The sequence below is a fragment of the Ptychodera flava genome, chromosome 13 (assembly GCF_041260155.1).
Source record: "Ptychodera flava strain L36383 chromosome 13, AS_Pfla_20210202, whole genome shotgun sequence".
Classification (NCBI taxonomy): domain Eukaryota; kingdom Metazoa; phylum Hemichordata; class Enteropneusta; family Ptychoderidae; genus Ptychodera; species Ptychodera flava.
In genome coordinates, this window is record NC_091940.1 from 7,813,137 (window position 1) to 7,831,549 (window position 18,413).

An 18,413-nucleotide genomic window follows, 5' to 3' on the forward strand; every position below is an offset into this window, starting at 1 on the left:
TATAGTTGATTTCATTTTGTAATGTACCGGTATAATCCATTTTCAGTTGTAAATCTTTCACATGCCTACTTGTCATCCATCAAAACACATATAGGGAACAAGTTTACCGCAAATGGAGGAGTGTGTAATTGATTTCATTTTGTAATATATAATGCATTAAATTTTTCAGTTGTCAATTTTTGCCTCTGTCTAGTAACTAGGTTTCTCCTTCTTGTCTTTGTTTTGCTTATGAGCATCATGGTGTTTTTCTTTACTTTCTACTCTCCTGACTCCTGGGTTGAAGTAAGGTAAATTTTACCGGAATTCAATATTGGTCTTTGTCAATTTCCCCTATATTTCTACCGGTACATCAGCATCAAGTTTGTAGGATATACAACGTGATCATAAATTGACTTGTTTGTGGATAAATAGTACCTCGTTTCTACAGTCTATGGTTTGTGCAATCATTTGACAGGAATACGGTATGCCCGTTGACCAATATTGTAAAATAATTGCCCAGTAGGAGGCCTTTTTGTGTCGTTAATGACAAACTCAGGGACATAAAGTATATCAATTGGTCAGTTAATTAAGTGAGCATTTGTTGACAGGATCAAAATAAAGACTTCGAAATTAGAAGGTAAACTAACCAATGTGTAAGATGAAGAATGTATCGGTACCATACTGAATGAATAAAAAGAAAATTACCGTTATATTGTACTCCATCAATGTAATGGAGGATTTACATTGACTTTTCAAAGTTTCATGTATTCACAATTCCCTATAATCATGAATAATGACACAAACTTGTCTACATTTTGATATAAACTTTCACTAAAATGCTATAAAATTTAAAATGACTGATGCGAATCACCAAGTCATCATGATTATGTGCAGAGAATACAAAATGAACTCAATGTTCCATTGCTATCCATCACCAAGTCATCATGATTATGTGCAGAGAATACAAAATGAACTCAATGTTCCATTGCTATCCATCAAATGCACTCACTTCTATGGAAAAATTATGCAAAAGAAGGCAAAGGTGAAAGTATATTACCCAGATAAGATGTCACTTCGCATTGGCATATCCGTTTATGTGATTTTAATAGGGCAACATCAGTACAGTAACTATCCGCTGACGTCTGCACTATTCATCAAATCAAGAATTTGCAGGAAATAATGAGACAGGACTGTAGATATCAGCATGTACAGACTGGCTCCTTCCAAGGACACTTTGGTTGACAAATAATTGAAAGAATTATCCAAGTGATATATTACTTCTGCAGATAATTCCACTGTTAGAGGGATTTCAATGCTTTCTATAACAGTATGGATGAGAATACTCTGCAAATGCAGCTCTTTATCAGTTAACATTTGTATGATAATGAGAGAGATACTGTGGAATGTAGACAGCTAAAGTGGTTCCAGGTTTGTGCTGAAATTAGGACGATTACAATAACAGCACGACTGGTAAATAAAACATAAACTATATTTATAGAAAAATTATGGTAATGTGTATATAAGAACATGCTGATTGCTTTAAACTGGTGTACAAATAGTTGAAGAGTACAGTTACACTTACCGTTTTATCCACTAATTGCTTTACAGAATTGTTTTCAATCCAGATGATGAGACGCAGATCGTCATGCTAGTAAAGATTACATGAAAGCAATCAGAAATCTTGAATTTCAGCTAGTGGTTGGTTGACAGGCTACAATCTTACGGCTTCGTCATCTTTGTCGTTATTCCACTGCTTATGTTAACATGCACCCTGTAGAAGCAATCAATACATAAATCAGAGAGATACATTGGTTAGACAACAAGTTAGCCACTTGAAATACCGTACCATAACTTACACACAATAGGTTAACCACTTTTAATTTCCACCTGATAGTGGCTGTATTGAAGAGACACTGGCTAATGATGTCATTCGGATTGTACTGATCATAGGCTGTGAGGAACAAATTAAACATTTCCCCATAGCAGCCCTATGCACAACTAAACATACACAAAATATCAACAGTAAAGACAGAATCTACCACACTCAAAAATTTTAACCTCCTATTTGCATGTTACGTTTTGGTCTTGACCTAACACATTAGATTTTTCTTTTGAAAATCTATTATTTTGTTAAAATCTACACAACTACATAATACATGTATATGTGACAATGCACTATCTGATTAGCATTGACCAGTCAGCAGTGTCCAATCAGTTGAGGATGAAAATAAATTCCAATTATGGCTGTGATGGTCTTGAACACCAAATCTGAACATCCAAGTGTTTTATTGGTACTCCGGTACACGGCCCTAACCCCCACTTTTTTCCTGTTTGGATCAGTCAAACCTTGCTGTAGGGGTATGACAACTGGTTAGCCTGTAGCTGTTACTGTTGATGATTTTTTGCTTCTTTTGTTTTTAATGTCAACTACAGTGTTTTGTTCTATACCCTAAATCATGTTCAGATACACAGTATTTAGCTTGGAGCACATTTAGGCAATACAAATCAAGATTTTCAAGGTACCGGTACCTGCAAATTGTGGTTCAAGTGGGGATGAAATATTTAAATTAAAGAAAGTCTCCTGTTTCTTGCTCTTTGATATCGGAAACGGTTAAGATATCACACTTCATTTATATGAGTTCCAACCCAGTTTTGTAATCGGGAAGCAAACTCTAGTTGATAGTCTTTCAACTTCAGCACATCTTTCTGCCTATAGGAAATTAACTTTTGACACTTTACTGTGTCAAGGCAGATAGTGAGTTCAATCACCTATGTGCTGTAACATCATAGACAGTAATCATGGTGCAGAATGCCACTACCTAACCAATACTCTGTGCATATCAAGATCTTGAGATCTCATTGTAGAGGGGACATGGCCCGCATATGTTTATTTCAACTTGTGTTTTGTTTTTATGCACTCTGGATAAAACAACGCAAGGCTACAATTACTGGGCCTTTAAAAAGTCAGTGACCTACAAAAAGAGTTCATTGCTTCCAATTAAATTTTCTGGCAAGGCTGCAATTTAATTTCTTTTACAAGGCAGTGAGCACTTAGTAAATGCATGAAATTCAAAAACAGAAATGCCTCATGCTGTCCGCAATGCCATAAAACCTTTATCATTCTGCCGTGTTTTGCAGAAAAAAATCATGATAATGGTTTATTTTGAATAAAAAAAACTATAATTAAAGTTAAAGTCTAAAGTCTCAAAGGATAATTACCATTTAGAATTATTAAAAAATTCTTTAATTTGTAATCATAGATAATATATAATATTTATATACAGTATTTTTATTACATGTATCTGCAAAACAGTTCAGAGAGTAACACTAAGTCATAATTCTACTTCAGTATTTGATGTCACACCATACATGATGATAACTTTTCAGTGTCATTTACAATCCAAATAAATGTATCATTCATGAAATTGGGCTAATCTGTATTTTATTATCCTGGTGTTTTTAAAATAGCATAAATTTCAATACCATACATAAACACAATAACTTGTTACTGGCAAATTAAAGTAAATTCTTTATTCAGGATTGGAAAAGATTATCAGCGTATAAATGTAGCATTAAAAAATGAAGATCATTCAAGTTTAATAAATATTAAGTTACAATACAACAACAGTGGGTTCTATGTACCGGTATTTGGTAATTTTTACAGAAAATATTCATTATTGACATTTTTTTTATTCTAAAACTAAACACACCTGCTACCCACACTCATTTGTTTATAAGCATTGGGAAGCTTTTTATGTACCACTTAATTGAAGATTCTCCAGAGGCAACAAGTTCAGCAGACTATTTGACTCAACATGTCTGGATGGTTGGTTGTATTTGCATGCATGATACATTGTATTTGTACACGTATCTCCTTACATCTTGGGATTAATAATGAGCTTGTAACATGCCCTTTCTGCAAAGTTTTATCAATACACATGTGAAGGCAGCAATGGCAACCAAGCTTTAATTGCCCAATTTACAAGCATTTCCAATGAAAATCTGACATAACCTGTTCATATTAGTACAAAGGCATTACAAAGTCTTATGAGTTGTTAGTTAAAGCCAAGCTTACATCTAGTGTCACCCTTTGTGTTGCAAGTAGCACTGAGCATAATCTACTGTCCAAGTGTTATGAGAATGCTTGTCCATACCCTAGTGTCTTGTCTCCAGTCATCAAGGTACTGCAATGACAAACAACTTTTGTATTCCGTACATATCAACTACCGGTACACTAAATATCCAAGGACTTTTTTCAGTGAAATCTTCCAAACTAAAGTGCAGTAAAATTCAACAATTATGAAAACTCTATATACAATATATTCTGTGACTAATTGTATACCATGTGACAACTTACTTTTATTATGGCTGTACCCAGGACTGAACCACTCTACAGTAGACTATGGCAGCAAATGCTTTACAATGGGAGTTTGTAATACTTTTAATACTTTTTAAAACTCCAAAAACCAAGTCAGCACCAAGAACTGATCCATTGTATTGTACAATGGTAGTACATGCCTAACAATAGACATTAGTTATTTTTAATACTTTAAAAACATTCTATATATATAACCAGGCGTGCACTCAGGACTGGTCCACTTTATGCTTCATAATAGGGGTGTTACTTTCAGAAGCCCAGGTAACATAGAATCACTTAAATTAGTATTGATAAGCCAAACCACACTGGACAATACTGTTATCAAAGCAAACAATGTTTAAATAGGAAACTTACAGTGAAAGTTTGTACAGTACATGTATGTAGAGAGATAAATACAGTACTGTGCTCAGGTAGGACACATTACCTACAGTGATACAGTACGAGTTACTAAATTTCAACCAAATCTGGCCTGTGGTTACAGAATTTCACCAATTTGCTGGCTTTCACCTTTTTCCTCCTCATTTGCATATTTCAAAACTGACATGTTCATTTGAACAATTCATAACTCTACCCTCGTGTACACCTGTATATCAATTTGCTTAGATGCTACAGTTTTCAAGTTTTTGACGTATATGGACAGACGGATGAACACAAATCCATACCCCACAGTACACAAAGAAAGACATGCATACATAGAGGCTGCCAACTGACCATATAAGCTCTCTTTGGTATATATACCAAATGTGAGCTAAAAATCATAAAAAGTTACAGCTACCGTACTAGCTTACCAAGGTAACATAGGACAAGACAATATGACAGAATGACGTGATGAATGGAGGGCACAATCTCTTATCGTGCAGAAATAGTGTTAACAAGTCATCGTTGATGACACAGTCCCCACTTGTTAATGGTACTTTGATTACATGTCCTCAGAGAGGATAGAGTCCTCTTCATTAATTAGGTCTGTGATAAAAATACTTTGATACAGATAGCGCTCAATGGCCAAGAATGACCTACATACAAGAAAGACCTACACATGTATGACATAGGTTAATGTCCTTGTACCAACTTTGAATAAAATCGGTTGAGATATGCCTGAGTATTATGGCTCTGTACATGAAAAAATCGTAACAAAATGGCCGCACAGCAGCCATATTGGATCGTATCACATAACAAATTGACATGCATATGTATGACAGTAGTCAATCTCCTTGTACCAACTTTGAATAAATTCGCTTGATACATGTCTGAGTATTATGGCTCTGTACATGAAAACATCGTAATAAAATGGCTGCCTAGCGGCCATATTGGATCGTATCACAAAACAAATAGAGGTACATATGTATGACATAGGTCAATGTCCTTGTACCAACTTGGAATAAAATCCGTTGAGATATGCCTGAGTTTTGGCTCTATACATGAAAAAATTGTAATAAAATGGCCGCCTGGCGGCCATATTGGATCGTATCACAAAACAAATCGACATGCATATCTATGACATTGATCAATGTCCTTTTACCAACTTTGAATAAAATTGGTTGAAACATGTCTGAGTTATGGCTCTGTACATGAAAAAATTGTAATAAAATGGCCGCCTGGCGGCCATATTGGATCGTATCACAAAACAAATTTACATGCATATCTATGACATTGGTCAATGTCCTTGTACCAACTTTGAATAAAATCGGTTGAAACATGTCTGAGTTATGACTCTGTACATGAAAAAATCGTAATAAAATGGCCGCCAGGCGGCCATATTAGATCCGATCACAAAACAAATAAACTTGCATATCTATGACATTGGTCAATGTCCTTGTACCAACTTTGAATAAAATTGGTTGAAACATGTCTGAGTTATGGCTCTGTACATGAAAAAATTGTAATAAAATGGCCGCCTGGCGGCCATATTGGATCGTATCACAAAACAAATCGACATGCATATCTATGACACTGGTCAATGTCCTTGTACCAACTTTGAATAAAATCAGTTGAAACATGTCTGAGTTATGGCTCTGTACATGAAAATATCGTAATAAAATGGCCGCCTGGCGGCCATATTGGATCGTATCACAAAACAAATCGACGTGCATCTGTATGACATATGAAGTAATCCTTGTACCAAGTTTGAATGAAATCGCTCCTTGCATCTCTGAGATATCTGCGTGAACGGACGGACGCACGGACGGACGCACACACGCACGCACGCACGCACGCACGGACGCACGCACGGACATGACCAAACCTATAAGTCCCCCCGGACGGTGGGGACTAAAAATTGAAGGTGCAGGTTACTTAGTTGCAGGACTAAAATAATAATATAAAATATAATAAAATAAAAGTGTAACACTGAAAATAAATGTTGCACAGATGTTGTTATGGACAAATATAAATGCCACATAGAAAACAAGATCTACGCTTCCTCTATTATTCTCCATATTATATCACTCATGATATAGTCATTCCAGTTTTAATTTCGCTTTTCAGCTTAGCTTGCATTGCAGTATATCTTCTAAGATACTATATCTCACAACTTCTCCATTCTTTAAAGATTCAAACATATATATGTACCGGTACAGAAGTGACAGTTTATCACTTCATCATTGATCTTTACTGAGCAAATTTCCTCTCAACATTTTATGACAGTGACAGGTTACATAGACGGGGCATATTTCATTCATGGACATATAACTATCATAATTTCTCTATCTAGTATCGGTATATGCAAATGTTCATGCATATGATACCTCATAGATTACACTTCAAACATCGAAGTGTAAATGTGATTACAATGGACACTACAATATAAAGTGAATGTGTTGTAAGCGCCATGCGTGTTTGTCACAGAGCTGTACCTGAACTGCCTTGCAAATAAAACTAATAATGATCGCTGATTATACATAATAACTTACAGGTTGCAAATAGAGGTTTGTTCCTGAAACTGCAGACACACATCAGTTGTTGGCTGTCAGGAAATTACCAATCCACCTGGACTGAAACCCTGTCAATGTGGAATGAATGTGATTCCGCATTGATTCTGCACTGCACAGTACGTGACTGGAGGCTGGACTAAACCATTACAAGGCATGGGTGGGGAAAGACCTTACAGTACCAATGCATTCTGAGTACAGAGGCAATAACATGGCAGACAAGTGGGCCAACTTCATTTATCAAGGGGCAATATAATTTCCTTCTCCCTAATCCTGTGAGCCTTTAAAAGCTTTTCTTGTGAGGAAACACAAGAGTGGAAAGCGCAAACTAGTCTATACGGGCAACTCTTGACTTGACTGCTTGTACAATGGTTTGCTGGTGATAAATCTTAGGTTGAGCTGGTTTATGAGGGCGATAGAACTACAGAGTAATTTGTAGGAATTGTCATTTGCTCATCAGAATGCATTCATCACTTTGGGACAAAGACCTGCAAGTGCTCCTGGAAATCCCTTGGGTGGCTGCATGTTGAAATTTATCTCTAAGTGGAGTTATAGTCGGCTGCCTTACCCTTTAACATGTGCACTCAAGGGAATACCCTAGAAGTCGCACAGCAATTAGTTGCTAGGTATCATCCCCAGGACTACCAGAAGTTTAATATATGGCCTATACGAGGAAATATTTGTACGATAACATTTTTACTCAACAAATCGTAGAGAATGATTAAAATTAAAATTGACCAAATTATAGTGCATTAATTATGTGTACATGTAAACAAGTATGAATCTGGAAATTATATTTCAGATAACTATCCCTGCATCAGTTAGCATGCTGAAACTGTTTCCTCTAAGGCCAAGAGAAATAAAAAGTTTGTTTCTGAAACTGTTTCCTCTAAGGCCAAGAGAAATAAAAAGTTTGTTTATCATCCAAGACATTACAAAAATGATGCGATGACGTGGGGGGTTCTTTCTCTCAATTTTTTTTTATTCTACAATCAACAAGAACACACAAAAAACATAAAAACAACATAGGAATGCACACAGAGATAAATGCACAGCAGTGTTGCTTTAGTATTTTTGCATAGCAAGTTCTGCAGTTTGACTTTTTGTGTAGCAATGCACAGTTTTGACAACTTAATACAGGTATAACAGTGACATATTATGTGTACAGTTCTGAATGGAGTGTCAGTGATTTTGTTTATAGTTCTGTTTTATACAGAACTGTGTTATGTACTGTGTTGTCGCGTCTTTTTACGTTATTTCCTTTTTTTCATTTTATTTCCTATAATGAGCAGAAAAAAGGTTGACGCGTAGGGTCTGAATTAACGCATGTGAGGATGAGAAACAAACTTTTTATTTTTCTTGGCCTACATGTAAGTTTCATTGTTTCCTTTTACGAGGCAAAGGTCAGGATGAAAATAACAGCGGAACACAAAATAAATAGTAAAGCAGGGAACCCACACATAGGCCCTAACTGTTTTAATTTTATAGGTTCCATGACTTTAAATACATTCTAAACAAACAAATAAATTTTGCTAAATGCAAATGCCAAGTGTATCGAACAAAGCATGATTACACTGGCTTACCCAATACTGGTATTTATGCATAATTGGTTCTCAATAGCTTAAAAATGAATTAGATTTTTTAAATCAAAACTTTTCATAGAAGGAAAAAAATATCAGTTATTGTTACAATACCGACTGTTATAAGTAAACTAGTAGTAGTCATTTGGCCTTACATCTTTTTGATTGATTTTTGTTTTGTTTATTTTCTTAAGGTTTTGATATGATTAATAATGAACAATTTTCATCCTTTTAAACACATATGATTTGGTCTTACACAAAGTGTGATGATGACAGGGGAGTTGGATAGAGTTGGCAAAATGAAGAAGCAGCTGAGCACTTGAAAATTCCCTGACAATCAGACAACAGAGAATGATAAACATGCTAGCTCTGAGATTCCCATGAAGGGTAACACAGGCAAACAGATACAACTATAGAAACTATAGGAACATGGTAAATGCCAAATGTCACTGTATGCATCACTCTACCGTAGATCTCGTCTAAGCCGCTTGGGATTCTAGGATAATTGCAAAGTTATTAAAGACTGGAGATCGCTTTACGCCGCACTATAGCTGCCATTATGTGCATCGTGATATTACACTGATGTATGTGTTTTGGGCAAAATCACTAAATTTTCATCCACACAACAACGAAATACTATCAGTAGTACATATCTTTTGGCAGCTGTATTCTGATCTAATTCCATATTTCATAATGACATGATGTCTGCAGATACGACACGAATAGCAAAAATGCAATCATATGAAAAAAACATTAACCAGGATTCCACATTTGCACTTTTCACAGAGTAAAAATATATGTTTGCCAAATCAAGGGTAATTGCTCTTGATAATTTCAACAATCTATTTGACAAAAAATACTCTGGCAATGCTGAGATTTTAATGAATTTCCGTGTGAAAGTTATAGTTCATAATTTGGTATGCGTACTTGCTATGGGTTTTAATCTGAATTTGTAGAAGATGGTTATTACTTGTCATACATTTGTATTATTGTTATTTTCTGATAAAATGCAATTACTTTATTGAAAAATGTACTATTAAATTTCTGTGAGTTTTTGAGATATTTACCCCATAGTTCCATAGAAAAAAATTGAAAAAATATAAAACTATGAACTTCAATGTGTAGAACATTAAATCAATTTTATGAGCAGTAAAAATTCAGGGAACTAAATCTTTATACATGTTATGCAACCATGAACTCTATGGTATTTCACTACTGTAAGGATTATCATGGACTGGTATTTCCTCTTATCTGAAAAATGTGTCTAGACTTCAAAGGATCTGCAAATTACTTCTTTTCATTTTGCCGGTACCTTGCCCTGTTCATATCAAGATTCATGAAAAGCCTACACTGAATAATATGAACAAGATTACATCTGTCGGAATGTGAATCTGCAATGAATAATACAATATTTCTTTTATTTACTATGGCTCATCATATCCAATGGATCTGTAGTTGATAACCAGGATATATTATGAAGAACTGGTTTTAAGAAAATTTGAAAAAGTTTAGGTCTGACAAAATTGCATAATTGATATTCTGATTGTGTTGATAAAGTACTAGCTATTCAGCTTACAGCTAAGTACAACACTAACAGGAACCTGAGGGTGGATTTGTCAAATTCATTGACACATCAGTCACTGTCAATGGAATGATCCAACCAAAACACCATACTACACTTTGTATTGTAACAAATAAGTACTTTTTGAATGAAATATGATGCAAATTTTTTCTGCACACATTTCTGTACGGATGTATTTATCAATTACTGCAGGTGGAAAACCTGAAATCCTATCCCACAAAGATGGTATATACAGCTCCCAGGTATCCATTAGAGTACCAAAAAAAATGCAGAATTCATGCACATGATGTAAATTGAATAAATTTACAGGCAGATTACGAATTTCAAGTTACCAGCTGCACACAGTTATCCAATCATTTGAGTTTGCAGCCGACGTCATTTCAGACTGCTGGTACATGTCACTTAATATCCAATTACCTTTCTACAATGTAAGAGACTATTTAGCAAGTTTAACCATCAAGCGTCACTACTAATCAGCTACTTAATCATTGACATAGAGGCTGTCTGGGTTCACAGCACACAGATGGCCAAATACCACATTTAGTATTACACAATAAATGCTTGCAGTAAAGTTCCGTACCGTACACTACATTCATACCAGCAGAAATTTAGCTACATGCTACCGTAGAGACAAACTGTATGCCCTGGTTCAGGCTTTCTATGTGGTATAGATGCCATGGTGTATGTTGCTGATTAAGTCTATTAGATACATTAACTGCAGGACCACTTACACTCACGTAAGGTTCAAAATCATCATTTATGATTGTGAAATCTTTCACTTTTGAGGCCCATATTAACGCAGAAAACACACTACCAGTCTGGCAGGCCTGAATAAACCAAAAGGCACTATCACTAATAACAAAATAATCTTCATACAGTTTGTATATGTATCCGAAGTAAGACATAAAGTATAAAATTACTCTTTCACAGTGCTAGCGAACATTATCATATCTAATTTCATTTTATGATTCATTTTTGCAATCTCATTATGTGTAATCTTCATTCATTTTTCCAAAGGTGTACTGGGAAATTTATGCTTAATTTCAGTAGTCTGATGTTCTCAAACCATCGTAGATTGTAGGTCAACATTTGTATCCTTAAACAGCACAACAGATAGCATACTTGAAGTGGTAGAACACAAATTGGCATGGAGTAACTCGGACACATTTTCAGGATAGCTTTGAATTGCTGCGTTGTATTGCCATTATTCAGATGCTGAAAGTAATTACAAATACTGGGATGTATCTTGGATGAGTTCCCTATCTATATAAATTAATAATAGAAAAAATAAATTCATAACAGTTAAAATATATAGTCTATGGACTTACTTATTGAACTCCACCATTAATATATTACTGCCCCACCAGCATCATGAAATAACGAACACCATAAGTCATTATTTATTACGTTGCATTTGTCATGAGAATAATTTTTACTTTTCATGTAAATTGAAATAAGAAAGCCTTATTAGTAATTATTATAAATCTATGGCTTCACCAATACTGATCAATGATAGATTTGTTTTTCATTGATATGAATAGACATCAAGCTGTGAAATTTTGTGCAGGGTTTCAAAACTGCGTCCCTAGAGTAACTACACAAATAAAGGCCTGCATTCCCACTTTCAATCTTCATTTCAAAATCCCAAAGCTGGACACATGCTGGCACTACACTTAGACCCCATAAATTACATTGTGATTTGTGCACTGCCAAGACAAGAGTAGATTTCTTTTTTTTTTGGGGGGGGGGGGGGGGGGGGGGGGGGGGTTGTCAAATGAGTTATTTTTGTGCATGCCCTAGGTGTTTTAAGATGTGTGGTATGCTGATAATTACTAAATTGTCATTATTATCATTGTCATCACCATCGTCATCAACTCAAGAGGCTAGGCTAAAATTGAACATGGTGGGGGGGGGGGGGGGGGAGGGGGGCCTGTACTACTTGAAAATTTGCCTACCATCAGGTCTGATAATCTTTCACTGCAGACTTCAGACTGTCAGAATTTCCCCTGCCAGATTACATGCAAGAAGAGAACAATGCCCATTAAATGCCTCAAGCGTTGTACATGTAGTTAGGGAAATGGAATTTCTAAACTAAGATAGGTTAGAATCTAGTGAGAACACAAAATGTCACTGAGCTTCCATTTCCTCCACAGGTTGTGACTGTACTAATTGATCGGTTGCATTATCCACTCTGAAATTAAAACGGAGACACAATGATATTATCTTTCTCTTCTGGGATTACAAGGTTATTTACAAATTACCGGGTTATCAGACTATGTATCTGAATACATCATACATGTACATCAGAGATACTGTCTCAAACATGTAGCATCACAGATAATTTGTAAGCATACTGTGGACATGCGAGAGGACATATAAATCCTGTTTTTTTTGTCAATAACATTCTTATGATGCCTTTCTGAAGATGAATTTTACAATCAAATTCAAAAAATTACCAGTATATAGCAAGTTTGTCAGAATGCCCCATACATACATGTACACTGTGTTACACGACAACATGCGCAGAAGGTAGTCATCAGAAAAAAATTCAACCTCTGTAGTTGATATTGTAATTTATCAGAATTATTTAACATAGATGGTCTTGTTTCATGGTGTGAATTGATGATTATGCAAATTGATACCTACTTTTTGAAATATGTTTGTTTTCTGCAGTGAAGTCAAGAGTCAAAAACGGTACACACCAAAAGTTATTTGATCACACTTCACAGTTATCAAACTACCCATCCACTGATTCTGAAATTGTTCAATGAAACTCCATTGGTTACAGACGCAGGTGTATAATAACTTTATACAGTATATTGAACACTAATCACTGTATATTCTTTACTAATAAAATCCTACCAACCACTGAATCAGGCTTTTGTTGGTTATGTACTGTTCATCAACTCTGTGGTCAACAGCAGACACATACTGGTATGCTGGGGCTAGGTATGCTGAGGATGAGTAATCACAGCAAATCTTGTATAATCAGTCACAGCAGGTGAAGGACGTGTTAATATAAATAAACACACAGCAACCATTGCATGGCTACAAATCCATACATATATGCCAGAATAAGATGAATCTGCAAATACATACCACCCAGATTATAGAGTTATTGAAATGCCATACAACTGAAATAAAACGGAAGGCTCTGCATATTGTGAGAACACTGACATTGTGACCGTGGGTCAACCCGATCACAATTCTTTACATGACATCTTGTAAATCTGGCAACAGCTGGGGAAAGACCACAATACCAGTGGTTTAATCTGACAGCAGATCAGTTTCGCCAGGCTTTTATACATGACTACTGTATACTTTATTGCTTCAAGTACGTACAATGCCTATGGTTAAAAATTAGAGTTCAAAATCATGAAGATAAATTGTTCATATAGTCATCATGGTTTTTAAAAAACATTGGCTTGATATTCTGTGTTTGCATGATGATCTCAATCTCTGAAGATCATGTATGTTTGTAAGTAAACAATCAGACATTACTAAACTTTTCTAACAGGAATGCTGAAATAAGGTCCTGACCTTAATATGCATTTAAAGACGTGTTACCAATCCAAAACAGCAAATTTGGCAAAACCATGCATGATTTCGAAAATGAGAAAAAAGAGTTGAGGGTCGAAGGGATTTAAATAGGGTGCATCGGATACACAAATATTTTTTGTATTTGGCCTAAACTGTGGTTGACATACATCAGCAAAAACTGTCACAGTTAAGAGACTACAATACAACACTTTTAATACAAATACCGTACCCTTGTGGCATTGACTATGAATTCCTATCCAGTCATGTGTCTGAGGAAACTGATGGCACTTCTGCTTGTCAAAACCACCAACTGGAAACATTAAAGTCAAAACCACAAGCTGGCAGCATTACATAAATATTCAGATTGACATTCCATTGGCGTATGCTATCAGACAATAAACAATTACAAATGTTTTATCCTAAGGCATCAGTTACATAGCAAGACTGGCTACGGATAAGATGTCATATCCAAAGATTACAACACCATCTGAGAGCTCATAAAAGTTTATCCTGTGGCACAGCATACAGTGAATTATCTACATTGACACCACTCCATAGTAATTAATATGATCAATAACCTCATATCGCTAAGAATAAGATTATAAACAGGCACTTTTTTGTCAGGTAGGTTTATCCAACTGCAGAAAAAACTGATGAGAAATATAAACTGTTCATTACAAACGTACAGGGTTTGTTTGACAACTGTCAAGTTGTATACTGCTAGGTTTGTAATTTGTTTTCTCCTACATATCTAAACATCCTGTATTATGGCGTGTCTTCACACTCATTTACGGTAGTTTACTGAATCTCCAAGCTTTTTAAAGTACATTTGAAATTTCATGCTGCATTCTCAGAAAGGTCACACACAAACTAGTATAGCAAGATGCCATCATTGATAGTGTGGCTTATTAAATTCAAAGTGAGTACAACATTGAATTGACAGAACTATATACAACCACCATGCTGAAAATCTTTATTGAGAATTCCTTTGAAATCGAAAACCACCGGAATATTCGTCTACGGTATGTAATATAAATAAGCTAGCTTTGCAACATGACAGTTCTGCTCAGGCAGTCAATCAGCAACATGATTTCATATGTACTTGATAACTGAGATATCAGAGTACAAGTGAGGACACACACAGACCAACATTGAACCCTCATCAGGATTTGACCTTTTTTGACCTTTGGCACTTGCAGCAAAGGGATCCCAATTGACCTCAAATTTCACTTGGTATGAGTCGGTAAGTAAAGTAAGAGAAACAGTAAGCATTGGGTGAAATCATCTCTTTGAAGAAACACTTCATTCAATGAAAGAATTCCTTTTGAACAGTGTAAGCAAACTGATCAGATCGAGAGAAGATTACCTAACATAAAAGTTCTGGAGAAGCACTTTGACTCCAGAGCCAGTATTCATGCACTACACCATGTACATGTAGCTGTAACTTCAAATGACTTTTTCACCATTTTTGTGTTTAATGTCCACTACAGTTTCTTGTTCTACTCCCAAAAGCATGGTGAGATAAATGTTGAACTTGTCAACTCGACCTGTACATGAGTTAACTGCATTGTTATTGTTGTTGACGAGTGAATTCTTGTCTGGACTATTCAAAATGTGCAGCAGCAGCGCAGTTTACATGTATAGATGCTGTGTTGATGAGCTGAATGAATAGTTGGTGTTTCAACATGCTAAATGGGGAGTAGAACAAGACTTTGCAAATCACACACAAGACAGAAATGGTGAAAAAATAAGACTGATGATTGCCCAAACCAGAAGTTGTAACAATTTGTTTGTCCACATCTTCAAATTACAGAGGAACCATAATAAAGCAGTGTGCCAGATTATATCAAATACTTTTAATGGTACATCGTCTTTTGTTAATTTACATTAACCAGAAACAGACACGTGAGTACTGAGGTTCTGAAAGCCTTTACTGACGGAAGTACCTGGTGCCCTTATAAATATTTCAGCAGGAAACGTCTCCAAGGAATGATTCTGCTACAAAATCTGAAGCTAGACCCTGAATAGTACCATTTTCAACACTGTCGCCTTCACCAACATTGCAATAAAATATGTATGATATAACGATAAATTTGTTCATTCAACGGAAGTAAACAAAGAAATCCTCATTTGGATTTGAGGGGGGTGTGCTCAATGATTTACTGCATTATAAGATGTAAAGTACTTTACTTTTTGTATACTAACAGCCCCTAGGTCCCCTCATTCACAGATATACAGTTAAATGAATTTGCCACAAGGCTTTTATGCACTTGAAAGTTGAAACAAATGAAAAGATGATTACATTCTGTATGATGACATTGATTATTTTCCCAAGTTATATAAAATATGGTTCCAATATTTAAATTTACGCCTACTTTTACATGTTATCTGTTGTACTTACATCAAGGGAGCTTTAGGCAAAGGTTAGGTTTGACAATGTTTGTACTATGCATTAACTGCAGGACTAAACCTTCATCTCAGGATAACTACACAAGTGAAAGCCATTTGCATTAAAGAAGTATTAATAACAAACTGTTCAAAGGGGTTAAAAATTCACCACAAAATAAAAACTGTCAAATGGCAAAGTAAGTATGTATATACTACATGTACATGTATGCATAGAAAATAGGTTTACCATATCAAAAATATGTCCCATTAATTGCCAAAACATGTGTGATTAGATTTTATAGCTACATTTTCTACAACGCTTATATACAGCATTTCAAAAGTCTGCGAGAATGGTTTGATATTTCCCTGTGGGAATGATCTGCTAATCTAATTCTGAAATCTCATTGTGCATTGAATAAGCAATACCTGACATGCGAAAATTCACAGTGGAGACTTCATCGTGCCATGGTTACTGTTACAGAAAAGGAAACAAATTAATAAGAGAAAACGTTTGCTTGCACAGCTGCCGAATTAGGACATTAAAAGCTATAATAATTTAATATACAATCATCACATCTCTGCCCTCTGTAGATCTGCAGTGTAGTTACAGCTGTGCACTCGGATAAAATCTATGAGGTATGCATCTATAATTTTTGCAGAAGTCATTTTAGACTTTACAATTACCAAGTAAAGAATCCATTTAAGAAGTCATTTACGATGATGTACCAAAATGATAACGATTAATGTTTGTGTTCTAATATGCCTTTCCCCTGCATGTAGACAGACTAAGGGGTATTAAAAAACATTGGACAGAGTAATATAACCTACAATAGTGGGTTGTTAAAATGTGTACTGCTTCTATAGCTGCAACGTCATTTACAATCATACACAGCTACACCATCCTGAGAAATGTACAAAGGAATATTTTAGGAACAAAATATTTTGAAAATAAACATCACAATTTTATTGCAATGCCAGTGAAGCTATACCGGTAATAAACACCAATACTGTTACTCTATAGATAGATATTGAAGTTTAACATGGTTGAAACAATGTCTACACACATAGGCTTAGAACTGGATTTTAATCAGTGTCCTGTTTTTCGCTTATTATTATTTCAATATTGCAGTGTTACATGAGATTAATCTTTTGCAGTATGCCTCATGTATTGTTGTGGTATGCAGTATTCACTGCATATTATACCTGATTTCATATCTATGTAGATTACGAATATTTCATATACATGTAATGAAGAAATACATGTATTACTGATTCAGCCATATCACACAGAGTTCTCTAAAAGAAAAGTAAAAGCAATCCTTAAAAAGTGAAGTAGAACTGCGATCACTTTTCTCCCCAGAAAATATGGTTTTAAATAATTAATTGCTTTAAATTTAGACAACAATATGAGGATATGAAAAATGTAACATCGTGAAAGAGGGTCTCATCACCCAATCCTTGACTTTTGCCTTTACTGCTTAGTTGATAACTGTCATACAAACGAAAAATAATAATAGGATAATTGACGGTCATTCAACACAGCCTAATGTATTACAGTCAAAGATTATAAACTGCCTCAGGCAAAGCTACAACACGGCTAAGCGTTTGCATGCATACAGCTATCCATCATTTTTGAAAAAATGATGGATTGAAGGCATAATGAAGGACATTGAGGCCATATGCAGTCAATGTTAACAGCAATACCTGAGGTGTTATCAATCAAACTAAAGCCATGTTGCATACACTTTGTCTGTGTATACTGTAACCTTATCTTCTATATTTTGACTGAACATCATTCCGACCAATGTACATGGAGGAACTTAGCTGTGATGTGAAATGACCTTCAAATACAACAAACCATTTCAAGATGCTACGCAAGTTCATTCATGTATGGCCGCTATGAGCACTTATACTAGCATGAAAAGACTGGCTTGCTTAAGTGTTCATACACACAAGCATGTTTAAGTGGTCAATGGACTGTGGACATTTACAGGCAGTAATACTATTGTACTGTTGCCAAATACCAGTTATATATAACC

General features: G+C 35.3%; 1 protein-coding gene across 2 annotated transcripts in view; it reads right to left on the reverse strand.

The window, feature by feature from the left end:
- LOC139147294 (uncharacterized) overlaps nucleotides 1-18,413 on the reverse strand; it is a 69,824-nt gene that overhangs the window by 50,463 nt on the left and 948 nt on the right. Inside the window, exons 1-2 of one of the 2 annotated variants that reach the window (XM_070718326.1) lie at nucleotides 7,267-7,402; nucleotides 1,562-1,750 (exon numbers count right to left, since the gene is read on the reverse strand). The gene's annotated coding sequence lies outside the window, so the exon portion shown is untranslated. Of the gene's footprint in view, nucleotides 1-1,561; nucleotides 1,751-7,266; nucleotides 7,403-18,413 lie in introns of those variants that run through there. The other variant, XM_070718325.1, reaches the window with a different exon arrangement.